General features: G+C 36.4%; 1 protein-coding gene across 4 annotated transcripts in view; it reads right to left on the reverse strand.

Annotated features, from left to right (window-relative positions):
• CSMD3 (CUB and Sushi multiple domains 3) overlaps window positions 1-12,977 on the reverse strand; it is a 743,929-nt gene that overhangs the window by 492,625 nt on the left and 238,327 nt on the right. The window lies entirely within an intron of this gene.

Here is a 12,977-nt window from a genome sequence, read left to right on the forward strand (position 1 = left end):
CTGACAATTACTGTCTCTTAATCACTGAAAAAAATACAATGCCTATGAACAAAGCAAAGCATTACATTTAACAAGAAGTGTTATTCTTCTCTTAATTCTCACTCAGAATAAATAACTGAAGTTAATCTCTAAGCAGAGAAATGTTAATTATAAAGTAATGTAAAGTTGAACAATTTATAAATGAAATTGTGCCATCTTTTATTTTTCGGTTTTATCTAAAAGGTCAGGACAGGCTGAAAAATAACACTTTTTAAGAAAGGTCAGGTCCTAAGTGAGATTAAAACAATTCTCTGTGAAGGTGAAGGTTCCTTCAGTACAGAAATTGATTCAAAATCCACTTAGACTTTACAGAGATAAAGCTATTCCCGCAGAACTTTACATCCTGCCAGCATCAAGTGGACAGTAAGTGATTTTTTGAGCTCTGAAGTGCACATCCAGTGCAAAATAAGAGCTTTGCCTCAGGAGAAGTTTCCCTGTGAGATGCCCCCAGTGATCTATTAGCCAATAATTTGAAGATGTCATAAGCTAAATGTTTACACATTAAAATAAACTCCAAATGTATTCTTGAAAGAGCTACATATGCATTGCCTTAATTAGCATTTCAGGAAAATTTGCACAACAACACAATGATAGTAATTAAAAAGTTCTCTTACAATAGCCAAAATGGTTACTAATATCCAAAATAGCTACCTCAGTTACTGCAAGTATCTTTCCTCAGCGGTGTATTATGTTGTACAGAGAAATGCTCAAAAAGAGACATCTTCTACAGGAGAAAGATATATTGGCATGATTAAAAATATGGCATTTTGATTTTCAGAAATGGCAGCTGGTGTTGGATATTTCTTAATATTCCTTAGTTGACAGAACTTAAGGAAGTCAAATTCTGAGATGACTGGTTGCTCTGCATATCTGAACACTTCAGACTTTCACAGAACAGTTGAGGTTGGAAGGCACATCTGGAGATTGTCTAGTTCACCCTCACCTGCTAAAAGCTGGGTCAACCAAAACAGGTTGCTCAAAATAGTGTCCAGTCTACACTCTACGGGGACAGAGACCTACAACCTTCCTGGGAAGCTTGTTCAATTTTTCAATCACATTTACAGCAAAAAACGTTTTATTTTGTTTAAAAGGAATTTCCCATGTTTCAATATGTGCCCATTATGATTTATCCTTTCATTGGGCACCACTGAGAATAGTCTGGCTCCATCTTAATTACTCCCTCTCATCAGACATTTATGTATATATGCACTAACATCCTTGTTTAGGTTTAAAAATACTAATCCTTTAAAGTGTCTTAAAAACTGATATTCTTTAAATTGGAATCACAAATTTTTGGAAGTGTGTATTTGAACTAGAAATTTAGAATCATACATGTTTTACACATTCCTTCCACTTTTTTTTTTTCCTTATAAAAATATCCTACTCTGAAGTCTAACTGTCTCCTATGACAGTCTTATTCTTGAATATAAGTTCTGTAGGTCAGCAAACTAATTTATTTTCCAGAAAAACTAAAAGTTGACACTGGAAAAAAATCTCTCTGAGATCATGTGTTGTTTTCACTCTGAAGAATACTCTCAAAAAACCAAAAAATAAATTTGTATGAAGGTATCAACATTTGTTAAGTTTGTTGAGACAGTAAAATACCCTTTCAAGCCATTCAGCTTCCTCAAGTTATCTGAAATGTCTCCTCTATCCAAATCAAGGACATAAACATTTCTAGACTCAATCACAAAATCTATTCTGCTATGCAAAAGTGGAAACTCAGTATTTTTCACAGAATTTGACAATTTTCTAGAGCCATGGCAGAAAATATGACTTTATGGCTTCTTCCTTTGTGGGAGCCTGCTTTGAGCAATTTCTTTACCTCTATAAAAAAGCTAACTACATTAGAAGGCCCATTCATGTCATTAGACCATGAAGACAACAAAAAGGTCCTGGTAAGCAGAATTAGAATACAGGTTTCAGTCAACAAAAGGAACAAAAGCCAAACATTAGGATTAATATTAGGGTAGTTTACTTGGAAAAAAAGCACAAATAGAAGCCTGTAGAATCAGGGAGCTAAAATGCGGAAATTAGTGCAAGCTCTGTACCTCAGACATTAATCTTAGTGTGTCCTAAGATACTGTGGGATGTTTTCCATATAACGGATACTTCAAACAGTGAGAGCAGAAAAAGACTTAAAGATACTGTGCAGAATTGTTCATTTATTTTCATTATTCTAGAAAACTATGAAGACAGGCTGAGAGACTTGAGGCTATTCAGCCTGGAGAAGAGGAGGCTCCGGGGAGACCTTACAGCGGTCTTCCAGTACCTCAAGGGGGCCTACAGGAAAGACAGGGAGAGACTGTTCAGTAGGGCCTGTTGTGATAGGACAAGGGGTAATGGTTTTAAAATAGAGGGGGGTAGATTTAGATTGGATATTAGGAAAAAATTTTTTACAATGAGGTTTGTAGAACACTGGAACAGGTTGCCCAGAGAGGTGGTGGATGCCCCATCCCTGGAAACATTCAAGGCCAGGTTGGATGAGGCTCTGAGCAATCTGATCTAGTCGGGGATGTCCCTGCTCCTTGCAGGGGGGTAGGACTAGATGACCTTTGAAGGTCCCTTCCAACCCTAACCATTCTATGATTCTATGATTCTATAGAGAAAAGACGAGCACAAAAATAAATATTTTGCCTCTGTACAAGGCGAAGGGATATCTAAATGTCAATTAAACCCCCAAAAACAACATTGTGATAGCCTCCACAACAGGTAAAAGGATTAATTTCTTCCAGATTGGTTGATATTCAGGTTTGCAGGTAACACCAAACTGAGAGGAATAGACAATATGTTTGAAAGCAGGCTTGCCATCTAGAGGCACCTAAGAAAGGCTGAAGGAATGGGCCAACAGGAATCTTATGAAACTGAACAAGGGCAAATTCAACCTCTGGCAATGGGAAAGGCTAAGATCTGACTGGTTGGGGGACAGCTCTGCTGAAATGGCCCTGAGGGCCCCAGTGGACAGCAAGATGAACGTAAGCCAGCAATGTGCCCTCGCAAAGAGCATCCTGAACTGTATTAAGAGAAGTATGACTGATATACTGATGGAAGGGATTATCCCCACCTCTATTTAGTACTTATTAGATCCGTGTCCAGTTTGAGGCTCACAAAAACAAAGGTGCCCTGGGAAGAAATTGATAAATGCATGAGTTTGGCAGATGGTCCCCAAGATGGTTGGGACTGGAGCACTTGCCCTGTGAGAGAGGCTGAAGAAGCTGGACTTGCTCAGCCCAGAGAAGAGAGCTGCAGGGGGGCCTAAAAGCAGCTTTACAATACATCTGAAGTGGGAGGACAAGAGGAAAAAGTGTAAGTAGAAACAAGAGAGGTTCTGAGTAGATATAAGGAGAAACTTTTATCCTGTGAGGACAGTCAAGCTGTGAACAGACTGCCTGGAGATGTTTAGCAGTCTCCATCCTTGGACTTTTCAAGATAGGACTGGGTAAACCCCTGAGCTATCTGGCTTTATCTCAATGATCAGCTTCTTTTGAGTAAGAGGTTCCCTTTCAACTCGAATTATCCTATGATCTTACGATACCTAAGCTACTTCTTAGAGTAAATTAGATTTTGTATGTCATTCACAAATTACCTTTTAACTTCTTCAAAATGAGAACAGAAAGGAATTACAGCCAACTCTGCATGACATTATTTTTAACGGATCCTCAGACCACTCTATACAGTGCAAAAAACACCTTGTTGACCCAAAATTTTCTGGTAGGTTTCAGCTATTTCATGGCAGGAAGGAACATATTCACAGTTCTGCAGTGGAGTATAAGGACACTGGTGGAATCATTTTTAAACACTTGCCTCCTTACATGCCATCTTATACCTTCCATGGTTTGTTCTGGCTACCTGTTCAAGCCAGTTTTTCTCAACTAGCACAGACTAGATTCCAACCAGGCTATGTGTTACATAAGAAGTTTTCTTATCCAGTAAGTCACAACTATTCAACAGATTCCCTTCAGGTTCAATCTTACTGGTGGTCTCCTCACTTAAATCTTTTCCTTTCAATCCCTCACTCTCGACTCTAGTCACTTTACATGGCTCTTTGTGTTTCTCCTGCATATTCCTTTTCATTAAAAACTCTCAGCTTACTTTTGGGGGTTCCTGATGCAAATGTTTTTTTCTCCTCTTCCTTTTTTTCTCTCCTAATCCCAGTTCCTGATCTCCATACCTCAGTTCACACATAAACTTTTCACCACTCAGGGACAAAGCTTTGTAAATTAGCTAAAAATAGGTGACATTCGAGAAAAATCATAAATCATGTTAATAACTTCAAAATATATGAGTTTTCTGAAAAAAAAAATAACACTGGAATTGAAAATGCATAAAACAATGTGTACTGGGCTCATTTGATTTTGTGAAAAGGTAAAACAATGTTAACATTGATACAGGATTCAGCCAAAAAATAAATATTGACATCTCTAAAACCAAGCAAATAATTTTTTTTTAAAAAAAATCACTCTTAGGGGATGCTACAAACACTTTAGTATTCACATTGCTATTTTATTGTTGTTCTGGCAATTTTCAAGCAGACTTAGAGAAGGTATTACCAACATGGTTCTCAGAGAGCTTTTATCAAGTTTTCTTTCAAATATGAATGGTACTGAAATTTGACATAATGAAGATCTAAAGAAATAACATAACTGAGAATCTCTTTGGTACTAGTTAGTGATTGTACAGATCAACAAAATCCATATAACGATGTTTACTAGTATGCAAGTTTTACTGCATCAGCTGCATCTAAGTGAAAACACGTCATCCATTCGATGGAGGTATATGTTTAATTACTGTCCAGATACTTGTGAATGGAGGAAAAAAGTTAAATTCTTTCAGCTTACTGGTACTGCTACTGATACAGTACACAAATAAAGCAGCCCATATTTTGAAGTATTAAGAGATCCATTGACTAGAACCGAAGTGGAGAAAATGTAGCTGGAAACTGAAAATATAGTTCAGAAAATTCATTCCTTACTTGCAGTAGAACTCATTAAAACATTAACTTTTCATTAAATAGATTTAACTTGTTGTATACTAAGGAATCTAAGGAATTTTGGGGATACTTTGCAAAGGGTACTTGTATTTCTGGAATTAGATAACCTTAGACTTAGTTCTGCAGAGTGAAGCCAAATGTCCTCAACCTTACCTGTACTGAGAATTAGCAAAAACTGTAGTATCTTATTAAACACTAAGAAATAACTTCTGACATAGCATATTGCATAGGTCACTTCCATATTCATATATCAGAGCAGAATTTTGGATTTAATTTTTCTACTGGAAAAAGAATAACTTTCCCGTCTTTAGGCAGGAGACTATTCAGCATATTACTCAGTGTTTGTGCATATGGTATGCTTAGAGTCTTCACAAACAGTAAAGGATAGAAAAACATTTTAAAGAGAAAAACAACTATATTTCACATTCTTTATGCTTCAACACATAGCTATCCAGTTCATACAATTAAATTTAAAACTAACTAATTACTCTACCTTTATCCTCAAGGACATGATGGTACGATTTCTATCAAAAAATGCAAGTGTTTTCAAGCAATGAAACAACAAACAAACAACTCTGTCTTTAGGTCAAAGAGAAGAAATACAGACAAAGAGATAATGCCAAATAATAATTTATGCAGTTTGATTAGAAAGTACACGGGAAACTCGAGTGTGAGGCAAGAAAAAAAAAATTCACATTCTGTTACTTCATTATCTAGTTCTCTATATCTGGCTGTTGTTTTCTTATCAAAACGATCTCTATTATTGTGTGGGTGTCCATGAATGGTACAAAAAAAAAAACCCTCCGAAATGAAAAATTACCTCCTAAAATTAAAGAAGAAAAAACTTGAAAATGCTGCATAGGGGAGGAGCGAGGGAAATAAATGGCAGTATACCATCCAGTAGAAATAATTCTAAAACATCTGATGTTACTGACAGTATTCATTATAACACTTAAGATCTTTTTTCCAAAGTTAGACCACTTCAAGTTTGTTTCCTTTGGTGTCCAGTAAACTCCACAATGGTCACAGATATTCAAAAACTAACTGGAATGGCTTATCACTTTTGATTATGGTGAAAACATAAGTCACTTAATGAAAAAGCCCAAGTATACTATGGGAGCATTTGAACATCAACTGTTTTCATTGGGGAAACAGAGTCTTCTAACACTTTATGTCAATACCACTAAATAGTCTGAATGTAAACAATGTTTTACCTCAGGTTTTTCCCTCAGTTATTTCATCACCTTGACGTGAACAGATCATCAGTGCAATATATTATGCTGTTTGGTGGTTATGAAGCATATAGATGTACAGGTTAATGTATTAATGTTTTGACCTTATCAAAATGAAGTATTTTGAAGGTCCTATAAACTCTAGAGTTTATGTGTTACTATTAGAAGAGTTCCACTTATTTTAGTAGTTAATTTTTCTTGAAATTTAGTTGGTTTCCTTAGTGTATTCCTTTTTTAAAAAAAAATACCTTTTATATGTATATTCTATATAAAATTTTATATCTATTATATGCAGTTATATATATTTAAAATATTTATATATAGATATAGAATCAGAGAATTGCTAGGGTTGGAAGGGACCTTTAAATGTCATCTAGCCCAACTCCTCTGCAAGGAGCAGGGATATCTTCAACTAGATCAGGTTGCTCAGAGTCCCATCCAACCTGACTTTGAATGTTCCCAGGGATGGGGCATCCACCACCTCTCTGGGCAACATGTGCCAGTGTTCCACCACCTTCACTATAAAAAAAAATATTCCTAATATCTAATCTAAATCTATCTCCCTCTATTTTAAAAATATTACCCCTTGTCCTATCACAACAGGCCCTACTGAAGAGTTTTTCCCTGTCTTTCCTATAGGGCCCCTTTAAGTATTGGAAGGTCACTATAAGGTCTCCCCGGAGCCTTCTGTTCTCCAGGCTGAACAGCCCCAACTCTCTCAGCCTGTCCTCATAGGAGAGGTGCTCCAGCCCTCTGATCATCTTTGTGGCCCCTCTCTGGACCTTCTCCAACTGGTACATGTCCTTCTTGTGTTGGGGGATCCAGAACTGGACACAGTACTCCAGGTGGGATCTCACCAGGGCAGAGTAGAGGGGGAGAATCACCTCCCTCGACCTGCTGGCCACGCTTCTCTTGATGCAGCCCAGGATGCGGTTGGCCTTCTGGGCCGCAAGGGCGTGTTGCCTGCTCATGTTAAGCTTCTCATCCACCAGCACTCCCAAGTCTTTCTCCTCAGGGCTGCTCTTGATGCATTCTCCGCCCAGCCTGTATTTGTGCCTGGGATTGCCATGACCCATGTGTAGGACCTTGCACTTGGCCTGCTTGAACCTCATGAAGTTTGCACAGGCCCACCTCTCCAGTCTGTCAAGGTCCCTCTGTACCTATATTCATGTATATGAATAGGATAATAAAAATCACAATGATTTTTAAATACTTCTCATGCCTTTCCATAAACCAGGACCTTTTCTATCACCTATCAATTTTATAGTTTGAACATCCCATTTTCCTGTTGGTTTTTTTTAAATTGTTGGTTTTAAATGTTGTTTTTAATTTCAATTTATAAATTCCTACACCTCAACAAAATTGACCTAAGTAAGGAAACTACTTTCTTTGTAAGTATTAGCTAAATTGAAATAGAGAGTAATGCAGTACATTTTTTTTCTCTTCTACAGAGATGGAATTACTTACAGATAGTAATACATAAAACACTGTAATTTGCACTTTTGAAAATAATGAACAGAAGTCTGTAGAATAGTAAATGAAACAGAAATATATTAAAATGTGTGAATGTACCTAAAACATTAGAGATTTTCCTTAAGATAAGTATGAAATTAAGAAGAAACATCTGTTAAATCATTAAAAAATGGGAAGGACTCTCTACTGCATCACTTAACATTTATTTCAGAAGTAAATTACAATCCATTAATTTAAATATTAGCACAGACTACCATGTTTTCATATTTAACATTATTTCTATTGAGTTTTTAAATTAATTATGATCTTATTTGAAGCAGAAAAAGAAACAGATCTTTCTAGATCTGTATAGAGTGTCAGAACTAACATAACTAACTGTTATCAGTGGTGTTATTCAAACCTATAATTGGGAGAATTCTAGAAATAAGTACTTTAAAATGGAATAGGGTCAACAAAATGAAGCAATTTTTCTCCTGTATGACTTGACTACAGCAAAATCAATGTCATTCTGCATACTGTTATTGTGTGTCATAAAAGACATGTCAAGAGTGCAAAGGTGAAAAATCATCTGTTCAGAAAGTATAGCTCAGAAAATAAGATCAAGTGGAGCTAAGAGACCCATGAGTATGAAACTCCACTAAAAACATTTACTTGTGTGACAATGTATGCAGTTTAAGTTATTGTTATGCCTGAAGAAAAAAAAAACATGTTGAGAAGCTCTTGTAATTTCCTTTCATTCTGTGAATAGAAGATTCGTTTTTCCTCCATCCATTGCAAAATCATGTAGCCATCTAGGCTGTTTTGATAATAGGAGTTCAGGGTCTGAAAATTCAAAGTTTTACAATTGTGAGAACTAAATATCTATCAATAAAAAAAAAAAAAATCTGTCATCTGTGAAATAAATTACCAATGCAACCAGCAACTTATTTACACTACCCTAAGTAGAAGCAGACTCAGTCCTTATTTAAGTAGTAGTCTTCTACAGATGTGACACAAGTGATGCAGCACCTTAATCTAACCCAGGGAATCTTAAGTCCATGAGCATGCTTGTAGTAAAAAGCCATTTCATTAAAACAGTAGTCACATTATGTGAGAATCAACCTGTGATTGACACCTACATCTGCACACCTATAGTTACACTAAGTATATGAACTACTATAATAAATGGAAATCTAGTCAGTGTAGTCATTGGAATGCAGTGTTTTAATTCATCTTAAAGTACTTACCTTGGACAGGATATAACAGCTGCTGTTTGTTGTAATTTTTAGGTGTTCTTCCCTTTCTAGTTTCTATGCCAGAATGGCATGATGTACTTTACATTCTAATTTGCCAACACCTTGCAGATATCTCATTTACTCTAGAGTACCTCTACTGAACCCCTGCCAGGTGCTCAGCTGAATCACTCTAACCTGCACTGACAGGATTAGCTAGGTATGGAAGATTCAGCTGCCCATGCATAGTTTGGGTTTGTGAAATTTTGTTACTTCATAATATACTGCTTTGCAACACCTTGGTTTGTCTGCCAGAAGAGCCTCTGCACTTCTGACACTACCTTAAAAATATCCTGGATACCCTAGGTGATTTCATATGTCAGTGCACATATATTTATGTACAGCTGAACTATGCCCCACAGCTCCTCAACTTTAATGGGTATTTAGATATCTATAGGTGTCTAAATCTGTAAGTTACAATACAGAGACATCTACATTTTGGTGTCTTGGAGCTGAATCTCAACTAAGATTTCATTATGATTGCTGAGTCTTTTGGTAGTAGGACTGAGTATTGTTCATTGCAACGGCTTTTTATATGAGGAATGAATGACAAATTCTGTTTAAATTGTTAGAGGTTGCCCAGAGAGGTGGTAGATGCCCCATCCCTGGAAACATTCAAGGCCAGGTTGGATGGGGCTCTGAGCAACCTGATCTAGTCAAAGATGTCCCTCCTCCTTGCAGGGGGGTTGGACTAGAAGACCTTTGAAGGTTACCATCCTGATTCTATGTTCTGAAAAAAAAAGTTATGTAGATAGTTTTTCCCTTCTGACAACTCTAGCCACAAGGTTCTGAGGCAGCTTAGTACTACTTACTTTTGTTCTTTACCTGATTGCTAATTGTTTCAAATTCTCTCTCAAAACAAAACCAACAAAAAAAAAATCTCAGTCTAACTCTATAAATAATTTCTGAAGGAAGATAGATTTCTATTCATACACAAAAGGACATAAAGAAAAATAAAAGAACAATGGCAAGTCAAGCAGAGAAAGAGAAAACTTTTTAATGTCAGTTTTCTCAATATTGCATCACACATTGAAAGTGCTGGCATTTTTTCAGTTTCAGCTCTACATAGTTGGGTGTCAAGTATTAAGCAGAGTAACCATTTGCATGCTTTTCAACATATGTATGACAGATAAATTTTATTCTGTTCTGAAAATCTCATGGATGTATTTCTTCTCATCTGTATTTTCCTAATTGCAAAGATTCTTAATGGAAGGCAGACATGATTGCACACAATCAACATTTGATGCTATTTTGTTCATAGTTGAAGCATTAGTTTGTACATAGCTTAAACAGAGGTAAAGGGAAGGGCGATTGAAGTAAAAGCAGTTAAGAAATGGGTTTCACAAGTGAAATAAATAGCAAGTATAGGCCTACTACTGAAACCTTCCAGAGCTTTAAAGGAGGGAGGGAGAGAGGGAGAGAGAGAGGATGCTGGATCTCAAAAGATAGCAAAGTTACTGATACTTAGAGTAATGCTTAGCTGTCAGAAAAATAAGGAATTATTTTCCAAAAGCCCTTTCAGAGTCCAGGTATACTTGACGTAAGGAATATTGAAGTTTGTTTATGCCAGCCTGTAGACTGGAAGCTGTGAAACTAACTTAATCCCTTTTGTCCACTTAGATAATATTATGGATTCATACATAAGTGATAGAGTTCAAAGAGTAGCCAACACAAAGCAGCAAGCAAAAGGAACTTTTACAGGAACTGCAAATGGATGGAGTAAAAAAAAACACAGCTAATTTTAGAACAAACAAAACAGGATTACCACTGCCAGGGAACCAGTAGCTTCAGGAAGATCCAAAAAAGCTTTGGTTCTAATTCAGCCAGAAGTTTTTAACTCAAAAGGAGTTTTAACAAAGCAGTAATGACAGAAAACATCAAGACAATGAACCCTCAGTGAATAAAAAGAAGTGCTGAAACAAGGGTGATCAGAGAAGATGAAAAAAAAAGAATCTTAAAAAAGCAATTTCCATAAATTTAAGAAAACAGAAGGGAGTATGATTTAGTTATTTCATAACCTGCTTAAAAAGTGGCAATAAAACATGTTCATTTTCCTTGGTTTGAATAAAACAACCAACAGGTATTTTTTCAGATTATAATTCGTATAAATGGCAGGGTCTGGTAGCAAGGGGGCTGCACATGCGACCTCTGTGAGAGAAGGTCAGGGGCTGCCCCATACTGATCACAGCTGGTTCCAGCTGACTCCACAATGAACCCACCACAGGACTCAACTGAGTCCATCAGCAGAATTTGTGGCATCTCTATGAAAATGTGCCTAAGAAAAGGCAGTAAACACTGAGAGAAAGGAACAAGGCCAGAGCAGGAGCAGGCCATTCCAGAGACAGCAACACCCTCAAAGAGTTTGCAGCCTGTGGATAAACCACACTTGAGCAAGTTCTTCCCCTAAGAGAGTTAAGTCCACGGTCAATCCACATCAGAGCAGAGGAAATGAGTAAGAAGGTAGGACTGGCAGAAGAAAAGAGTGAGAAAAAAAAGTAGCAGAAAGAAACTCCTACACCTTGACCTGAACCTCCTGCACTGCCCCTCACATCACCAAAGAGACAAAATGTAATCTGTGGTGTTGTAGAGAAAGAGAAAGAGAGGTGACTGGAATGAAGTTAAGCCTGCAAAAGTAGAGAGAAAAGGTGTTTTCCCTAATTGTTTAAATAATTGTCTTTGCTTCCTAACACTCACATCAGTAATTAAATGTTTGAAATTAAGACTGTTTTACCAAGGACTGTAGTTGATGAGTGATTTTCCCTGTCTTCCTTTCAACCCATGAATTTTCTCACTGTTGTTCTTCCTGTTTTCTGCCCTGTTCCACTGTGGGGGTGAAGTGAGCAAGTGACTGTGGGGATGCTTCACTGATACTCAGGGTCAAACTACCATTCAACTATCCTAGTTCAAAATGTGCAGCTGTGCAAACAAAACCAGCAAACCAAAGGAGTGATTAAGTGAAAAGAGTCCTGAAGTGTCAAGTAGTGATGGAGTAAGAATTATGCAGTGTTCTGAAGCTCAAAATTTGGAGTCTGGCTCCTTTGAAAGATGCAACAATAGCATAAAGCAAGTTAAAGTAGATGAAGTGATAAGAAATTACTAATTCTGGTTATAGTGGTACTATGTACAAAAGATTAAGTTTCAAGGAAGAAAGTCAGAAAAAAGTTACAATAATATCTATGTTAACTAAGCAGTGGAAAGAGCAAGTTTTTACATTAGTGTAAAGTGATAATACAAGCTATTGAGAGGATTAACAGACACCCTCTCAAAAGTGATGCAGAAATAAACTGAAAAGAGAAAAAGGCCCATGTATCTGTTCTATATGGCTCTTTGGAATACCTTTTATTTTTATCAGTTATCTGGCAGCTTTTGTGACAATTCATGTAAATGCACCGATAAAATTACTGTTTGAAAGTAGGCTTTACAAAAAGGCTTAAAGTTGTTTCTAACTGAGAAAACCAAAGGTTTCAGTTCTTAACAAACTAAAATATTTTCTGGTATACATTTTTATTTGTTTCCTAAAGGTATGAAAGATTTTTAATATGATTATTTGATTTCCTCACGCTCTCTCCTTTAGCCTACCACCGACCTAGAAACCACTCTTTGCTATTACCTGACAAAGCATTTTTGCATTGTCTACACTTAAGGTTAATTTTTAATGATCATATCTGCTTGAGTATACACATTTAATGTATTTTCATGATGAAATTATTTACTGCTTACATATTTTTTTTCAAAGAGTTGTAAAAGATATTTTCTTCATTTTAATCATGATGGACTACTGCAGCATTTCACAAACAGTACAGAGTACACTTTACCATACATTCAACCATATGCCATTAAAAATTAAATGAGTAAACTAAAATAACAGTTAAAAAAATCCATAATGTAATCACTATAGACTGCGGTACTAAAAACAAATAGAAGATACACAGTATATTCAAATATCACACACCTACCAACTCACGTTTCATA

Source organism: Chlamydotis macqueenii, chromosome 2 (genome assembly GCF_036417535.1).
Source record: "Chlamydotis macqueenii isolate bChlMac1 chromosome 2, bChlMac1.mat, whole genome shotgun sequence".
NCBI lineage: Eukaryota > Metazoa > Chordata > Aves > Otidiformes > Otididae > Chlamydotis > Chlamydotis macqueenii.